Source organism: Crocodylus siamensis, chromosome 12, assembly GCF_052110815.1.
Source record: "Crocodylus siamensis isolate JL-2025a chromosome 12, ASM5211081v1, whole genome shotgun sequence".
NCBI lineage: Eukaryota > Metazoa > Chordata > Crocodylia > Crocodylidae > Crocodylus > Crocodylus siamensis.
Window position 1 is genome coordinate 10,669,024 of NC_143406.1, and position 17,507 is coordinate 10,686,530.

Consider the following 17,507-nt stretch of genomic DNA (forward strand, 5'->3'; position numbering starts at 1 on the left):
AAAAACAGTTGCCTCTCTGCTGGCACTGCAACCCCCGCAACCAGCGGCTCTGATACAGCCATCCATGTCAACTGCATCTGTCCAACAGACCTAGCCCATTCCCACCCGTGTTTTTTTTTCTATCCTATGCCTCTCAAAAGCTCATGTCCCATGAAATTCAACAGAGACTGCACATCTCCCACTCCCACCTCCACCATTACTAGGCATGGCACAGCCTAACTATGTATGTTTTAGCATGTTACCAGTAAAGAATGCATATCATAGCTTGATTTATGTATGCTGTAGCAGGTTACTGGTTGGTGGGGACATCATACTAGACACAGTATATCCTAGGCAGGAAGTTTATGATGTGTACCAGGTAGATACTGTATGTTCCAGCCTTGCTAGGTAAAATAGAGCATGCTAGAATCTAGACTAGATTTTGTAAGAGCCTGGGAAAATTTTACTCACCAAGAGCAAGTAATGCATACATATATTTCTATGGGCAAGCCAACTGTGCTTCAGTGTCCCAGCCTCCTCCTGGCAAAGGAAGGCCAGCTGATTTCATACCCAGGCTGGGAAATTTCCACAATGATTCTGCAAGGCTGTTTTACATTCCCCAGCTCTTCTTAGGATATTGGGACAGATCCTTTGCAGAACTGTCAAGATAGGTTGTGGTGGGGCCAGCTGGGCTCCCATTTTGACTTACTGGGAGAGGAGGCCATTCAGTGGTGGTACAGTGAAGCTAGTCATCTTATATTAAACCCCAAATTTAGATTTCATTTGGGGCCAGGGGCAGACAGACGGAACTGGCGTTTCCATTACTTTTCCAGTATAAACTGGGGGTCCAAACCCCACACTGCTGCTGCCCCCTCTCCAGCACACTGGGACCCTCCTGCCAGAAACTGGAAACAACTGCCCTGAGGTAGGGTGAGCACCCTTGGACACTAGTGCAAAAGCAATGGAGTCAAGGGAGAGAGACTCCAGCTTTGGATCAGGCCCTTACAAAATAGCTCCTGAAGGTCCAGCAGCCACAACCAAATCCCAGAATTTGCATCTGATTTGATAAGCCCACAGGGCTCCCTTTATGTCCCAATGTCCCATGCCCTCCCTCTTCTCCTTCAGTTGTACAGCTCCTCACCCACAGGCAGGAGTCTGGCCTAGCAAGATCTGCAGCCTCTGAAGCCCAAGGAGGAGAAGGCCCTCCATGGTTCAAGTAAGACACGCAGGTGCCAGAGGACTCCATCTGCTGAGACCTTCTCCCCAGGGGTAAAGCCCGTTGGCTATGCAGTGCAAAATGAACGTCTCAGAACCAAACATGCCAGACTGGAGGCACCGTAGCCGTGGAATGGTGTCAGGAGGTACCGACCAAGCTCAGTGCACCACAGCCCATCATCCTGGCCTGTAGCACCCTTAAACAGACAAGTCTACCCAAGGCGCTGGTCACCAGGACATCTGAACACCCAGTGGGCATTTTGCTCCCCCAGGAGAAGGGTTCTTACTAAAGTCTTAGGTCTCAGGACCTTCTTTTGCTGTCCCAACCTGAATTTCCCAGTCCCGATGCTGCACACGCACACCTCTGTCTGCTGCATCTTGGCTCCCAGTGGCCTCAGATACTGTGGCACAGTGATATCTCACTCAGTGAGTAAAAGAAACAAATCCCCAAGTCTCCAGAATTATGATACATGAACTCACTGAGCTCCTACTAGGAATGAACTTTGTTTGGCTGTGTGTTTCCACTCTCCCTTACTATTGCTGCCATCTGGGTGGTAACACGGACCCCATGCATAACCAGTACCACATAACCAGTACTCAGGCACTACCTATGTCCTCAGCATCTCCTACCAGCAGCACACCTTATGTGGCAGGACCTTCCAACCCACCCAAGCCAGGTCTGCCATGCGAGAAAGGTTTATTACCCCACTGTAGGTCTAGATTGCAGTTATTCTTTTAGTCACACTGTACCAACCCCGTCTTAGCAGAGCAGCCAGGAAGGAAGCCAGAAGGAAAGACATTCGAATGTGTTTCAGAACAGCAGAGTCCCACCCTCGTAGTACATGCCGCTCCCCAACCTTTGTGTTGGTGTTACAGAGCCCCAAACTCCTCACACACAGACACTGAGAAGCTGTAGAGGCTCTTACAGGCCTGATTCCCTCATATCCCAATTGGTCAGGCATAGGAACCCGTTTCCATCCCAAATTGACATGTTCCCTAGAAAAACACAACACTGTAGATGAGGAACTTCAGAGGAAGAAGACTTCAGAGTGTCTCATGTGAAAATCAGCAGCCATGGATTTAATCCAGGTGTACAAACTACAGTATCAGAAGTCATGGCCAGCCCCATTTGCTTCTTCCGAAGTCCCTGCCTCGAAGTCTCCCCATCTTACTGGCTGTGACACTGATGGCTGAGCCAGAAGCATTCAAAATTAAATTCATACCCATCCAACAGGTCCTGTATGCAAACCAACCCTTGGCAAACCAACACTATGCTGAAGCTGTGACCCACATGGGGGCTTCCAACAGCGCATCTTAAATATGAACTCAGTGTGGCAGAAGTGCATCCCCTAGGGACTCAGTGGAAGTCTCCAGCAGCTCGAAATCACCTAGAAACCAGACTCTGGCCCTTGCCCAAATGAAGAAGGACCAATTACAGAAGGAAAGCCAGTACCTTGCATCAGGAAGTCACTGGGCTCAAAGTCCATTCCACAGCGCACAGCGAAGAGGGGAATCAGGACCTGTTTTCCAGAAGTCCTTGATGGACACTGCAAGAATTTGATGGGTCCCCTTCACTTGGCAAAGTCTCTTGGCCCTGAAGAGAAGGATGAAAGGAAACGAATGGGATATTATTTACTGAGCCACGCAAGAGCCATGGTGAATCACATGCCATTACTGATGCTAGCCTGGAATGCCACAGCCACCCGCAGAGCTCAGCAGTCCCGTAACCACCAGGACCCAGCTGAGGGAGCAACTAAACCCTCCTCTCGGTCATCCAACCATCTCATGAGACAACCACTCCAGAGGCCCTTTACACAGTCCTCAGTTGGGCGCTAAACCGCAGACCTCCCTGGAGCACACGACCATCCCGCTCCAAGAAAGAAGCGAGTGCCATCCAAGGGCCAAGGCCCGGACAACACTACCAAGCCATTTATTGAGAAGTGCTCCCACTACAACTTGCCTTTGCTGTCCACATTTCTCGGTGGCTCCATTTCCTAGTGTTATGGGTCATTTATTATTGGCTGTATTATTTGCATTTACAGAAGTGCGTGAGATCAGGATTTCGTTGTGCTGGGGGGTTGTACATTCACATAGTAAGAGAGACACCCACAGTCCCCCCCCATTCCAGTCTAAACAGACAAAAGAAAGTAACATTATTCTCAGAAAAAGAAAACTGAGGCTCAGAAACTAAAAGTAGCTTTCCCAAGATCATCACATGGCAAATCTGTGACAGATCCCTCAAATTTCAGTCCAGTATAAAGATATCTTCTTCCTCTCCTGTTCCCCTTGGATATCTTCCTCCACCATTGCTACATTTATCGCCCTCCCCTACTGTCTGTAGCTAGTGCCACCTAAGACAATTGCCTTCTATTTCCTCCTTTAGAGGGCACTAAAAAAGAAAAAAAAAACCAAAACTTTTTTACCTTATGCGCCAAAAAGAAAAGCCCAGGCTGGAATATTTGACAGAAGCTCAGAAGCTTCAGGCTGATCTGAGAGGTAGGATTTCTAAATGGGATGGGCTTTTTTATTATTACTATTTCCATCAGATAAAAAATAGAAGCAAAACAAAAGGGGGCTGCTGAGATCTATTTGTGATGGGTGCTGGGCCAAAAAAAATGGAGCCAAAGAAGTTAAAACCCTGCAAGCAGCAACCTTTGTGTCAATTTAAGCAAATATTGTGGCGTTTCCATGGCAATCCCTGTTTTGAATATCCACTACACTCACTTTTTAAAGGGCTTTTCCTGTTTGCGTTTCAACTTCAAAACCTGTAAATATTTTCAGCCTGAACACATACCAGCTTCTGCCACCCCCTGAAATCAGTGACATTGTTCCCTTGCTCAGCAAAAACCCACCACCATAAGAAGTCACCCGCAAACACCCCGTTAAAGCAAGGGGTTGCATCTGGCTCGCATCCTCCCGAGGCTGGGATTTCAGAAAGGGGGCCAGACCTGCGCCTGCTCCCTTTATGTCAGGCCTGGCTGCTTGCTGCAATAGGTACAGGAGCCTGTTTGTTTTCTTTTATGAAAGCCGATGAGCGAAATTAGTCCTCACAAAAGAACGGTGCTGATAGCACCAGACAGAGCTGAGCACAGTGCTGGCAGGTGTTTCAGGGCTTCCGGCATCGAGCTGCGCTCACCACAGACCAGCAGCCCGCTCGACTGCAGGGAGCTTCTGCCCATGCACCCCATGCCAGCGCTGGCTTTCCCATCGCTGCACCCCTCTCTCTTCAAACTAGCGCTAAACCAGATTGGAAGCTGCCAGTCACCTTGAGCTACATGGCGCTGGGGCGTGTGCAAGTGGGAACCTGGAAGAGCCCAGACCTCATCAGCCTCTCTGAGCAGAGGTAGGATTTGAACTTGGGTCTCCAAAAGTGGGGGGAAAAACCCAACTAAACTGAAGGCTGCACATATACAGGCCTGGCCCACTTTATCATGGGTCTCCTACCTCCAGCATGTGCAGCCTGGAAGGCAAAGCACTCGCTGATACAGCGTCCCTTGCCCGAGCCCTGAGATTATTTATTAGCTGTAAGCACAAGGAGGTAGGTGTTCACTCTCTCCACCACACACAAAGCACCAGACCCAACCTGGCAGGAATGCCCCATCTCAGCATGCCTGGAGCTAGCCACGATGGCATGAAAAAGCCCTTTGCTCTGTGCCAAAGGTAACTTGTCCAGCCAGGAGGGACCCTGTCCAGGTACCTCCAAACCCTTTGCGTTGGCCCTGCTGTAGGACTGTACTGCTGGACTGTCCCCTCCCTGCAGCCCTGGGAGATTGGTGGTTAACTGAGAGTTTCCTGGAGACCATGGATTGGCGCCAGGCCCCAAGTGTTAGTTTAGTGTAATTTTTGGGAAGTCAATTTCCTTTGTTCTTTTTTTTAATGGGTTTTTTAGGGTTTTTTTGTTTTTAAATGGAAACACACAGGAGTATTCAGACAAGGACCACGACAAAGGCTGTTCCCTAACAGGCTGCAGCGTCCCACCGAGCTTCCTAGGCATCTCTGCACATGCGCGAAAGGATCTTGGAAAACAACAAAGTGTGACGTCAAAGCCATTTTGTCGAACACCCCGTGGGGACTGCTCCTCCTGCCACCGCCTGAAGGGAGTGGTCATGTCTCCCAGAGGCACCCACCTTGTCCTGCTCATTGCAGAGCCCAGGCTGCTGCTGACAGTGGACCAGGTATGAACTCGGGTATCCTGGCCTGATTCCAGTTCAGGTAATTATATCCTACCGCCCTCCAGTTTCAGTGGGATAATTTATCCCTTCTTTACTTTCTGTTCCAAGCCATTGTCCAGGAGTGTTATTAAAAAGCCTCCTAGTCCCGCCTCAGCGTGCCTGCACTTCTGTATGGATGCAGTAAGCTCTCTTCACCAGCATGCTGTGGGATCCTTGCTGCCTAGATGCCACGTTGATTAGCTTCTTAGAAAGAGAGGGAGGGGAATAAAGTACCTCTAGGATTTCTTGTTATTACTGGGCTCTCTCAGGGTGGGAAAAGGCAGTGACTAAGCCCAGCCAGAACTCAGAGAATGAGCAAAAAGAGGGCAAAGGTATGTGTGTATAAGGGGGGGGGCAGTATTTGGGAGGATACACAAGGAATCACCACCTCTCCTGGAACAACAGCAAGTCCTTTGGCTTGTTGCAGACCAGCAGTGGGTGGGGGTTACCCATTTGGACCCTCCATGAGGCAGCTCTGGTGGCTGTGACAAAGAGAAGTGCTGGGAATATCTACTGGGAGTGAGTGGAGAAGAGGGGGCACAGACAGTCCTGCAAATGAGACCCCCCGGGAACCCTCAAGAGAGGCCAGGCAACTCTTTTCTACACCAAGGCCTTTGCTGTGTTCCCTGGTTATGGGAGGGAATAGCTATCTGCCTTCAAGGGAAGGTACGAGGATCAAGAAAAGAGGAACACTGCCCCTTGGTGCAGGTGTGGGGAAGGCTCAGGTTCAAAAGCCTTAAAATTTCCTGGGTACTGGAGGCCCTCTCAGCATTAGCACCCAGCTGCCAGATACACGCAAGATGGCAGGAAGAGCTGTCACCTGAGGCCCACATGACCGTGATCCCTTTCACATCACAGCTAAAACATACTTTAAAAAAGGAATGCATCTCTGAAGCAGAGCCAGGATTACTGTCCTTGAAAGGGAGACCTCAGAGAAGCATTGGGGGGGCTGCAAAAAGTGCAGGGGAGCCAGTGCTGAACGTCATGTTCTGCCTTCACAAGTCCTGCACTACCCCCCCCAGAGCTATTTTCTATGCAACAGCACGGCTGCATTCCCTTCCCTATCTCCTAATAAATATCACACTAAGCAAGATGAGTATCTCCTCAAACGAAGCAGCATGACCCACTTTCTGAATCAGGGCAGATGCAATGGGGCCCTGGAGCCCTGGACCCCTCCCAAAGCCAGGAGATTTTGTAACAATTACAGCAACAAAAAGAAATAGGAAAGTAATAAGTGATCCAAGAGCACAATGGCAGAGCTGACGCTGTTGGGTAATTCTTGATATGTTCCCTGCCATCCTACGCTTTGGCATTTGCCTATGACATAGAAGCAAGGGCCCCACACACAATCTCACTTCCACCATTCCTGCATTCCTCAAAAGTATCAGGTCCAATTTCAGAGTTTGGCCAATGGCCCAGGCCTGGACAACTGCTCTCCTCCTGCATACCCACCCCAAACCCTCTCCGGCAAAGTTCTTGTGCGGCAGGTGTGGAGGCTTCCCATTCTGTTGATGTGTGCCCCCTTACTGCCCTTCCCCACGCCAGCTCACAGCCCGGGGGAATTTGGCAGGGCGACTGTGCCTGTCGAACTCCAGAGCTGGCGACCAGCGGAGTCCCAGCCATAACAAAAGCATTACCAACTCCCTTGCCTTTCTTTCCTCGACTGCCACCACGTAAAGTCTTTTCCCCAGTTCATGCTTCTGAACCTGCTACTCAAACTGGGGCAATGGGCAGGACAAGCTCACGAAATGTGAAGCTGCCAGCGCTGGAGGCTGCTGCTTAGACGCATTAAAAAGAAAAGTCCCTGTGCCAAGGCTCTTGCTCTCCAAACCAAATACTTTTTGGCTTGCAAACCAACTAAGTGGGAGGGAGGAGGCTGTATACAGGTCCTTGCTTTGCCAGCTTCCCCATGTCAACAGAGTTGCTCTGCACTCACCCAGGGTCTAAGGTAATGGGGTTGGAAAATAATTAAAACAGGAGTTGGGGGGGGGGCGGGGAACAGACAGTATTTCTTCCATCACCAAAAGATCCAAAACCCAGGCCCTGGAGATCTAAGCTTTAGGTCAAGGCATAGAGCAAATGCTGTGACCAGGAGGAAAGCGTGCCATGGGGACCTCTGCCTATCCAGGCGCGCACACCATGGCTTGCTGCTGTGGCAAGCAAACTCTAGCTCCTGCACTGGGTTGGCATTATAAATCCTGAACAATCAGGCACCCTCCCCGAATGGCACTATGAGCTTTGGCACCAGATGTTATCAGTTTTATGCTAGTGCCTAAAGGCCTCTGCCAGCATGAGGTCCCTGAGACCTAGGTCCTGTACATGCACATAGTGAAGGACAGACCTTGCTCTAGAAAGTTTGCAATCCAATAGATAGACAAAGGGCAGGAGGATGAAGAGAGGCACAGAGAGATGAAGGGATTTGCCCAAGGCCACACTGCTGGTCACTGGCAGCCCCAGGCTATGAACCCAATCTTCCTGAATCCCAGTTTAATGCCCTGCCCACTGGACTATACTGTCCCAGCCTGATCTCAAACTCCCATGGATTTTGCCCCCATGGATTTTGCCCCTCTGATGGCTTTGCCTGGGTATTCTTGACGTTCCTTTGGCAAAGGGCAATGGGGCAAAAGCTGCTCGTAAGTGTACTGAAAGAACTATTTATTTTTTTAAAACTGAAAATAAAACATCAAAGTTAAGAAAAGAAAGCCCTTTTACCCAAACTTCAGAGATTAAAAAAAAAAGAGAAGAAAAAGCCTCATCTTAATACAAAATCCTATTTGATATGTCGTGGCATGAAAATGTTTTTCACTGCATTTTTTCAGTGTGATCTCACGCGCCCTGCAAACGGGGTACGCCCAAAACACCAGGTATTTTATGGGACACAAACAGAGCAAACACATATACAATTAAAAAACAAAACAAAATATGGGATTGGTAAATATTTAAATTAATCAGAGCTGGCATCTGTGCCGGCTCCCCTCCCTCAGAGACGTTGGAGCGCTAAAAAAAAAAAAAAAAAAAGAATAACGTGACCTTTTCCTTTGTGTTTGTTAGTGCATTACCCTTTGGCAGGTTGGATCAGCCCAAGCCCTTCCCAGGACCGAGTCTAGAGAGAACAAGGACAAGGGACTTTTGGTCTGCCTGGCATCAGGGATCTGGGGTGGGCTGCAGGAGGCGGTGGGGATCGGGCTGGCTGGGTGAGTTGCTCCGACCTGTTTGTTGTCTTACTCTGCACTGCGGGTTCCTTTTTTTTTTTTTTCCCTTTTCAGTTTAATTGTTGGAGGAGTTTACAAAGCTGTTTGCCAAAAAAACAATCGACTCCAGGGAACCAGCTTACACAAAAAGGGCGTGTCACCATAGTGAAGCTGGGGAGCCATGGAAACCACCACCTTTTTGCATTTACCCAGGTGAAACCAAAGCTTTATGGATGGCTTGTGAAATCCACAGAGATCTGCTGGGAAGTGAAACACCAAGCCAAGGCGTGCACATGCACATATATGCACAGGTGTGCGTGGAGTACCCCGAGAGAACGCACATGGACACTAGCGCCCAGGTGTGCAGCTCGCCACCACAAATGCTCAACACCTTGCAGACTGGACGTACCATTCCATTCACAAGAGGCACACAAGCATGCCCAGGTGAGAGCACGCTGCATCACACACGCACACACCTCTGTATTACAGGGCCCCATATCAGCCATAAAAGTGCTTAGTGCACAAAACTGATTTTTTTTTGAAACGCACACACACAAGCACTGCAGACACATGCACAGGCTGAAAGAGATCCAGCCCTGTATGAACATGGGCACACGTACACATACAAAGATACACCATGTGTGATGACATCGGGCCATATAACCAGATAAACGTCATTTCACACATTCACATGGACGAATACACGGACACATACAAATACAAGGAACTGTCATGACACGTGGACAAATGCTAGACAGTGAGTAACTGGCCTGCCATCTGAACCAGAAAAGGAGCGACCAAAGAGGAGGAAAGCAAATGCAGAGAGGAGCTCCAGGCCTCTGCTGCAGCAACCCGAGGTGCTCTCAAAGACGCAGTGACCATTGTCCCCCGCTTCCAGCTGCAGAGACTCGCTGACCGTGGCAAAAGTCACTGGGGTTTTGTGCCCAGCAGACGTTCAGCCAGAGGAGCCAGCAATGGACTACTGCCCTTGGGACTGTCCCCTGAAGTCAGGGAGGGTCCTGCCCAGCCCATGGTGAGATCTCAGCCTCAGGGGCACAGAAGGTGCTGGGCACTTCTGGGGGCAAGAAGCAAGATGCCCCCCTTGGAGCAGCTTCAGGGGGGGCTCACATCACCACACTGTCTCCCTCGGTCACATGCCACAGCAGGGGCTCTCACCTCCACAATTCAATGAACCCTAAACAGGCACTGAGTCCTAATGCTAGGGCTGTTCCACTTCAGCTCCTCATGTAGTGTCCCACTTGAATTTAACATCACAAGACCACCGTGCAGCCACCAACACAGATGCCGATAGGAGCTGTCTTTGGGAACCATCATTTGATACCTGGCATGAAATGGGCCCCAAGTGCAGAGCCCTGCTGGCTTAAAACAAACCAACCCTCATCTCTCAACTCACTCGTGTACCTCATGAGTAACTCACCCTGTTCCCGAACCCAGAAGCTGGCATCACTAACCCTCATCCAGGGATTACACCAGTGTTAGCAAACAACCGACAGTCAGGCTAGGCTGGGACTGCAATGCTCGGTGTGGGGATTACAAAGGGAGGAGCAAGTCACTCTTGGGGAAGGAAGGAGGGGCAGTTTTCAGAACCTGGGAGGCATTTTCTGTGGGGTATTTGCAACCTGCTACCTTGGACAAAGCCCTTGTAACCCAGCTCAGCCTCGTCCAGTCATAGGAAAGACGGATTTGCCTGTCACCCATCCTGGACACGGAGGGCAGAAAGAGTTTGGCGGTGACCCACACTCTTTGCGCAGAGGGGGACGTGTAGGACTGAATGGGGCTGAAGTGAGGGGTACAGGGGCTCCTTTCCTCAGTCTCCCTCCCTGTCAGGCCACTGAGGTAGCTCCCTGCTGCTAGTCAGCTGGAGCCACATCCAAACTTGGCATCAGACATGGAAATGGCACTGACTACCACAGCAGAATCTGGCCCTAAAACCAAACTGAAGAGCCACTCCCACCCCACACCCAACACCACCTCTGTCATTCTCTCCAAGAATCGCAAGGCACATTGCAGACATTCAATAATCCACCCCCATTCACCATAAGACCAGTCATCTTTGAAGTTGAGGAGACTACGACACAGCCAGAGACTCTCGGGACCCCATAGCAGCAGAGCCAGCAGCAGCAGCCCCGCACAGCCTACCCTGACATACCCTCCCCCTAACCCTAGCGGGATTGGGAGCCACTTCCCACTGCTCCCCAAGAGCACCCTATGGAGGCTGGCAGAGCTCCAGGCAGGGCCCATCCTTCCCTGGGGGGAAAGAGCCAGGGCTCAGCGTTAGGCCTGGCAGGGCCTGGGAAGAAGGCAAGTGCCGGTAAGGCTTGGTGCGTCAGCCTTTCTGGCATCGACCTCCCAAACTCATTCAAATATTTCCCTTTTTTTTTTAATTTAATGTTCCCTATAATTCATCTGTCCCAAAAGATAATCAATAGAGCCCGTAATGAAAATTTGAGCCATATTTTATGATTCGCTGCAGGAGAAAGGGCCACATCAGCAGGACTGGCCTTGGCTCCCAGCAGCGTGCTCGCTCGCTCAGTCGCTCTCTGGCCGGGTTTCCCTCCCTCCCCCACGGGGCTGCTGATGGGGGCAGTCCCTGCCTCCCCACTTCTATTTCTAGCAACAACTATTCGGGCGGCTGTTTCAAGGGTGTGCATGGGGTGGGAGAGTCCCTGCATGGATCTCTCTGGGACACCTCCTGAGCATCACCCATATACCATGTGGGTCTAGGGCCTGCCCTGCTGCACAGTAACCAGACTATGCCAGGTGATGGCAGGGCTGGGGGCCTCTGCTTTCCGAGCTCCAGGAGTAGCAGGAATGTTAGGCATGAAGGATCATCTCACTTCACACCCAGGGCCCCATTTGCTGGGACATTAAAGTTGTCTCTCTCTGACACCCCATTTCCAAGTGCTTTAAATTATGGGAGCTACAAAAGCAAGTTGAGTGCTCTTTAGACCTCTGTCAAAGAGCTGGCCATGGGCCCCTAATACACCTAGAGTTTGGAAGCACGAGTCTTGGTAGTAGTGCTCTAGTGCAGAAGTCCCATTTCACTGAGTTGGATGGAGAGTCCTGGCCCCAATGCCCAGGTGGACAACCCCTAATCCACTGGTGCATCCCAGCACTGGTTCCAAGAGGACAGGCCCTTCTTTATCTGGAAGCTGGGACTAGACGCAACATGCAGGCAGCGTGACATGCCAGCAACTCAGCTGGCATCAGCCCTCAAAGCACATATTCCAGACAAGGCACTGTTCTGAAGCACCAAGCTATAAAAAACACATTTACTTGCCACATACAAGGTCTGCTGGGCCCTGCCAGGCAATACTTGCCCATACCACTCTGTGGGATCCTAAGCCACACTGTCCCACCTTTATAACCATCCATGTCCATTGTAAACATCCATGCCCCATGCTGGGTTATGGAGCTCTCCAGTCAGGGGAACCCCCAACAGTACCCATCAGCTGGAGGCCTCTCGTAACCCAAACAGCCACAAACCCCAGGATGGCTGCCGCTTTCTTCCTGCCAGGTTATTACAAGATGCATCTTTTCATTTAGAAGCTGCCCAGACCTGGCTTCTCTTAGAGGCTGGATATCTCAGCCAGCCTCCACACACCAGTTTTTCACTGCACCCTGTGAATCCCACAGCACTTCCAAGCTCCTTCATCTATTCTCCCAGCACGTTGCTAGCCGGATTGTTGTTCTCACACGTGCTCAGGGACGCGGCTAGCCCTGAAACTAAAGCAAAAGACTCCATCCTGTTCCTGGAACCTTTCTCCACCTCGGATTCCCAGCAGCAGGTCCCCTATCCCCCCTCTCTGGGCTGGAGCATATTTCACAGCCTGAAGCTGCCGCGTCTGCAGGGAGCCGGAGGTAACAAAACTGTCTCTTATTTGGATAAAGTAAAATATCAGAAGTGAGAGGCCGGGAGTAAGGAATTTATAACAGCAGCTAAGGCAGCAAAAATACAGTCACCTGACCGGGAGCTACCCTGCATGTCACGTTGCTCAATTTCTCGTGTGCCCCGGAGGGCTGGAGGCTGTGCAGAGGGCAGTCAGAAAGCTCCAATTCTCTGCACGCACGAGAGCGGTGACATCCACTCTGGACCCCCTGCTGAACAGGATGCATGTGCCTAGGCTTGAGGCTATGATGCATGAAGTTCTTGGGCCCCCCAGGGGTGCTGGCAGTGAGTTTGCATCATCTCGCTGCTTGGAAGCTGCTGGGGGTTAACTGCTTTTATAAGACAAGTGCGACCAATCTCATCACACCCTGAGCTGTACAGGGAGACTCCTGTTTCTCAATGGAGGGATGAAAGTGGCTTTGTTTCCAGTGAGAGGTGTATGGGCTAGCAGCCAGAAAGGCTGACTCCATGGTTGTCTGCCATGCCTGCTCCCTAGCGCAGCACTGCCCATGCAGGAGCACTGCTGGCACAGCACAAGAGGTTCCGGCCCCAAGTCCACGGCACCCTTCTACCAAGAAGCTCACACTGCCTTCCTGCACCATCCCAGCACTTGGTTTCTGTCTATGTTCTAGCCCTACCCTGGAAAGGCAGTCTAGCACCATCACCTCCATTTTAGAGATGGGGAAATTGGGACACAGGGAGATTAAGTGAGTTGTTTTAGGTCACTTGGGTGGGCTGTGGAAGAACTGGGAATAGGATTCCTTAGTTCCAGTCTTGTGGCCACAGCACTGCACCATCTTTTCTCCTTGGCATCCCTGCTAAGACTGCCAACAAAAACAGGTCCAATAGTAACACGGTCCCAGACTGCTAGAACAGACAAAGAACACGAGGGGACACGCAGCGGCTCTTATCCCCTACTGACTTGCAAAAGGTTTGAACCAGAGGCCCTCACTAATATTTCACGGGCATCCTCCCTCTCAAAATCCTCAGGGAGTGACCAGTGCATTCGATTAACCCAGCTGATCTGAACAGTGGCTAAGCAGCATTCCACTCTATTTGTGCTGTTAATGGACTGTAGGTGCATTTCATATAGACACACACAAGTAAATCATACACACCCGTGCACACACTATATATGTATGTGCATAGACATGCTACATTATATATTAGTACTGTTAATACGACAGAGACAGGCAGTCCCGGGAACATGACACTGAACAATTACTATCAGTTTGGGCTTTCTCAGAACACCCACAATGTTGAATGTCAGCAGACGTCACTTACAGTAGAAATATTCTAACCTGATATAAAGCCTTAGAGATCCCCACAACCAGATCCATTTTTTAATGTGACATGTTGCCGGCTATTGGTCCCCAGAGCGGGCTAATTGCTTCTGCTAGTTTTAAAAGCCAGGAGTTATTTCATTGAAAAAGTGAATGAATGCCCTAGAGCTCTGTGATGTCCTCAGGTTTCTGGCATGAAATGACCATGTACACACAGACACACACGTGCTCCCATGTAACAGAACTTCCCACCACTTTAACCCGCTGTGTGCTGGCAGGGAATTTTCCATTGTAAAACAGGGACAACAGGGAGAGAATAGGACTTGCCTGAGGTCACACAGGGACTGTGCGTCAGAGCTGGGCAAAGAACCCAAATCTCCCAACTCTCACTCCAGACAGCCAGCCTCCTAGGGATGCAGGAAGGACAGCACCAGCCCTGTGCATCCAAATCACCCCCACTACAGCAAGACTTGCAGCACAAGCTTAGACACTTTCTCGGTTTGCTTCTAGACCTCAATGACACCTTACAGACCTGAAACTAAAGGAGTTGAGACGTTGTACGCTGTAACAAAGCCAGTTCCCCAAGGACATGCACCTTCCCGGACACCCTCACCTCGAACAATGGACAAGAGGCCAAAAAGGCACGTGCCCCTGATGGAAGCTACCCACGCCTCTGCCAAGAAGCAAGCGTATGCTCTGGGTGCACCAGCAGACTATGGGGGCACACCCCAGCACCTTCCTTGGGAAAACGAGCCCCCAGTGTCTAGCAGAAAAACGAGAGGTGGCAGGAAATTCCAAAGGTCCTTCTAAGCAGAGAGAAAAGCAGTTCAGCCCCTCCACCTGCTGGGGAAGCAGCCAGGTGATGCTTCTCCTATCTGAGTCTTGTCTGGTGAACCACTTGTTTTCATGATGCTTCTTAAGTATGCTTCAAAGGCAGCCAGAGCTCAGGATAGCACCAGGGTGGGGTTCCTTCACACTATTTCTATTAATACACCGGCTTTTATTCACCGATAAACACTTGGGGATGAACTTCCATGTGGTTTTAATTTTTCTATCAAGATCAGTGCTGCTTTTTATTTATTTATTTTATTCCCTAATCAGAAGCACTTCATTAAAAGTCTCTCTTTAAAGGGATAAGTATATAAGGAGTTGTCTACACACAACCTTGCAGCAGTTTAATTAAACCAGTGCAAACACTGTGTAGATGCTTCTTATCATCCGGAAATGGCTTATTTGGGGCAGGCCGAAATCTGTTCCTAATTAATGTAAGCTGAACCAAAAGATGACGGTCTTCACTCATTCTTCCAGCTGTCTAAAAAATCACACTTCAGCTTAAACTGATAAAACTTCTGCACACAGAAAAGGCCTTGGAGTATTTAGTACAGCCAAAATATTTTTTTACATCCTACGTACTTTTCAGTATTGAAGCTATGTGTTTACTTTTGACATTTCTCTCTTGGACAATGAAAAAAAAAAATCAATTAAGTTGGGCTCGCTTGTATTTGTTAGTCAATTTCACTTCCAGACTCTCTTTGCTGTGATATTTGGTTGCAAACGCAGTTAGGAAAAATTGTTTAAAACCAGCACTTTCCATTGGAATTTCTTTTTTTTTTTTTAATAAAAGGTTTTTCTATCAGACTTACTTTTTTTGCAATGGCATGCAATTGTTTTGCAAAATCTAGATACTTAAGGACAAATAGGTCTCTTTAAATCTTATTTAGGGTGAAAAGAGATTTGCTACCGAAGATGTTACTTGCTAATTAAAAAAACACTACATATGGAGATTGCTAATCCTCACCTAAGCAAGATCAAGAAGATCCAGGACTGTATGACAGATACCGACAAGGGCATCACAATTTAAAGTCTCTGACATTTTAAACTTTTTTTCCACGACAGATATTTTTTTCAATGACTGTGATTCCTGTTAGGATTTTACAAGAACTGACCGGCACCGATTGTAGCTGTGTATTCTCTGCTGCTTTATGCAGGCCCCCATCCTGCAGAACTTTATACATAGCTTAGTTTAACTTACATGAATCATTCCATTGACTCCTCATGTGAGCACAGCTAAGCAGGCAAATAAGTATTTGCTAGGCAGGGCACTAGGGCCTTAATCTCATTTATGCTAAAGCCCCTTTACACCAATCAGAAGGCAAAGAGAGGCCTGAAGACAGACATTTGTTACATTATCGCTCTTTTTAAGGCCCTTATTGTGTGTATAGAAGCCTCAAACTGCTCCCACAGCAGGCTTTCCCTTTCTTCCATCTATCCTCTAACTATAAGCCTTAGGTTTCCTTTTCGCCCTCTCTAAATATTGCTTTTGAGGCCCGGTTCTCCAGCACCTCAAATTCAAAATTAATAAAGCAAAAATTGTTTTGCAAGCAAAAAAACTTTATGAACCACATCGGGCGTTTCCAGGAGTTACATCACCAAAAAAAATCATGCAATTAGACCATAAGGGAGGGAAAAAACAAAAGGCCTCTATTGCTTCATTTTTATTTTAATAAGCAACCTCTTATAAAAAGGGAGAGTATAAAAAACAGGATCACCTATGTGACTAAAGTTGTGCTGTAAACAATCTTTTACTAATGAATTCCACCTCTTTGCTCCACTGAATCAGCAGAGCCGGGTAGAATTGCTCTCCTTTCTTCCTTCTCCCTGTATATATATAAAAAAGGGGGATGTACTGCTGATAAAACTAGTAACCCATGAAGATCATTTCCCAGAGGTGAAGCACAGCAGCTCTCACGGGGCTGGATTCTGACACCCTTACTTCTCACTGAGAGGTAGCATCTTGTTCATTGAATGGTCCTGTTGAAATCAATGGGACTATCTCCATAGCAAGGCGCTTACTGGGATGAGCAAGGGCAATAGAGTCTGCCCTGTAGAGACTGGAAAGGCATACCCTGGATCTGCGCTGTGGAGACTGTGACATACCCTGAGAAAAAAGAAAGCACCTGATTTTCCAAGGTCCCAAGCACCTGCAAACTGAGTTCTGGGGGCTCCGCATTGCTGCGCCATCAGGGCCTGCACCCCTTTACATCTGGGTCTCTCCTAGTGACACCTCTCACCTAGCTGAGTTTTCCTCCTTTGCAAAAAGGACACCACTGAAACCAGAACATTGCATGTTAAGCGTAGAGGTTGTGACAGCTAATGAAAGGTAAGTGTAGTTCATACAAGGACAAGACAGCAGAGTATGTGTTTGGGTGGGGAGGGGCAGGGTAATTTTTAAGGTAAGGCTAGGGAAGGGAAAAATGGGGAAGGCACAGACAAGTAGGTCACACTTCCGTCATGGAAAACACTGAAGTGCTGACCTGGTAAACACATATGCACAAGCGAGTGCTCACACTGCCTTCAGTGTGCAAGGGCATGCAGGATCAGGTCTTGCAGCATCACACAAGTCATGAGTTACATTTGCTGTTGGCACAAACCAGAAGCAACTCCCCGTCCTGGCTTATGGAGCCGAGCATTTTGGCCCTTTCATGTTCCAGCCCTGGCTGGCACCAGAGATGGAGACAAAGCTCAGGTGCTTCGATCCTGTTGGCTTCTCACTGATCATTGACCCAGGTGGGACAATGAAACAAACCCATCGTTCTTGCTTTCCGGTTGTTCTGCACAAGCTCAATTCCACAGCGCTTGAGTTTCAAGCATCTCAGAGGAAATTGGATGCTGAATTAAAGAACAAAAACCAAAACCAAAAAAGACATTTACAAGGAAA

General features: G+C 49.0%; 1 protein-coding gene across 2 annotated transcripts in view; it reads right to left on the reverse strand.

The window, feature by feature from the left end:
- Positions 1-17,507, reverse strand: part of CASZ1 (castor zinc finger 1) — a 231,389-nt gene that overhangs the window by 191,753 nt on the left and 22,129 nt on the right. For both annotated transcript variants that reach the window (XM_090024012.1, XM_090024011.1), the window contains exon 2: positions 2,648-2,788. The gene's annotated coding sequence lies outside the window, so the exon portion shown is untranslated. The remainder of the gene's footprint in view (positions 1-2,647; positions 2,789-17,507) is intronic.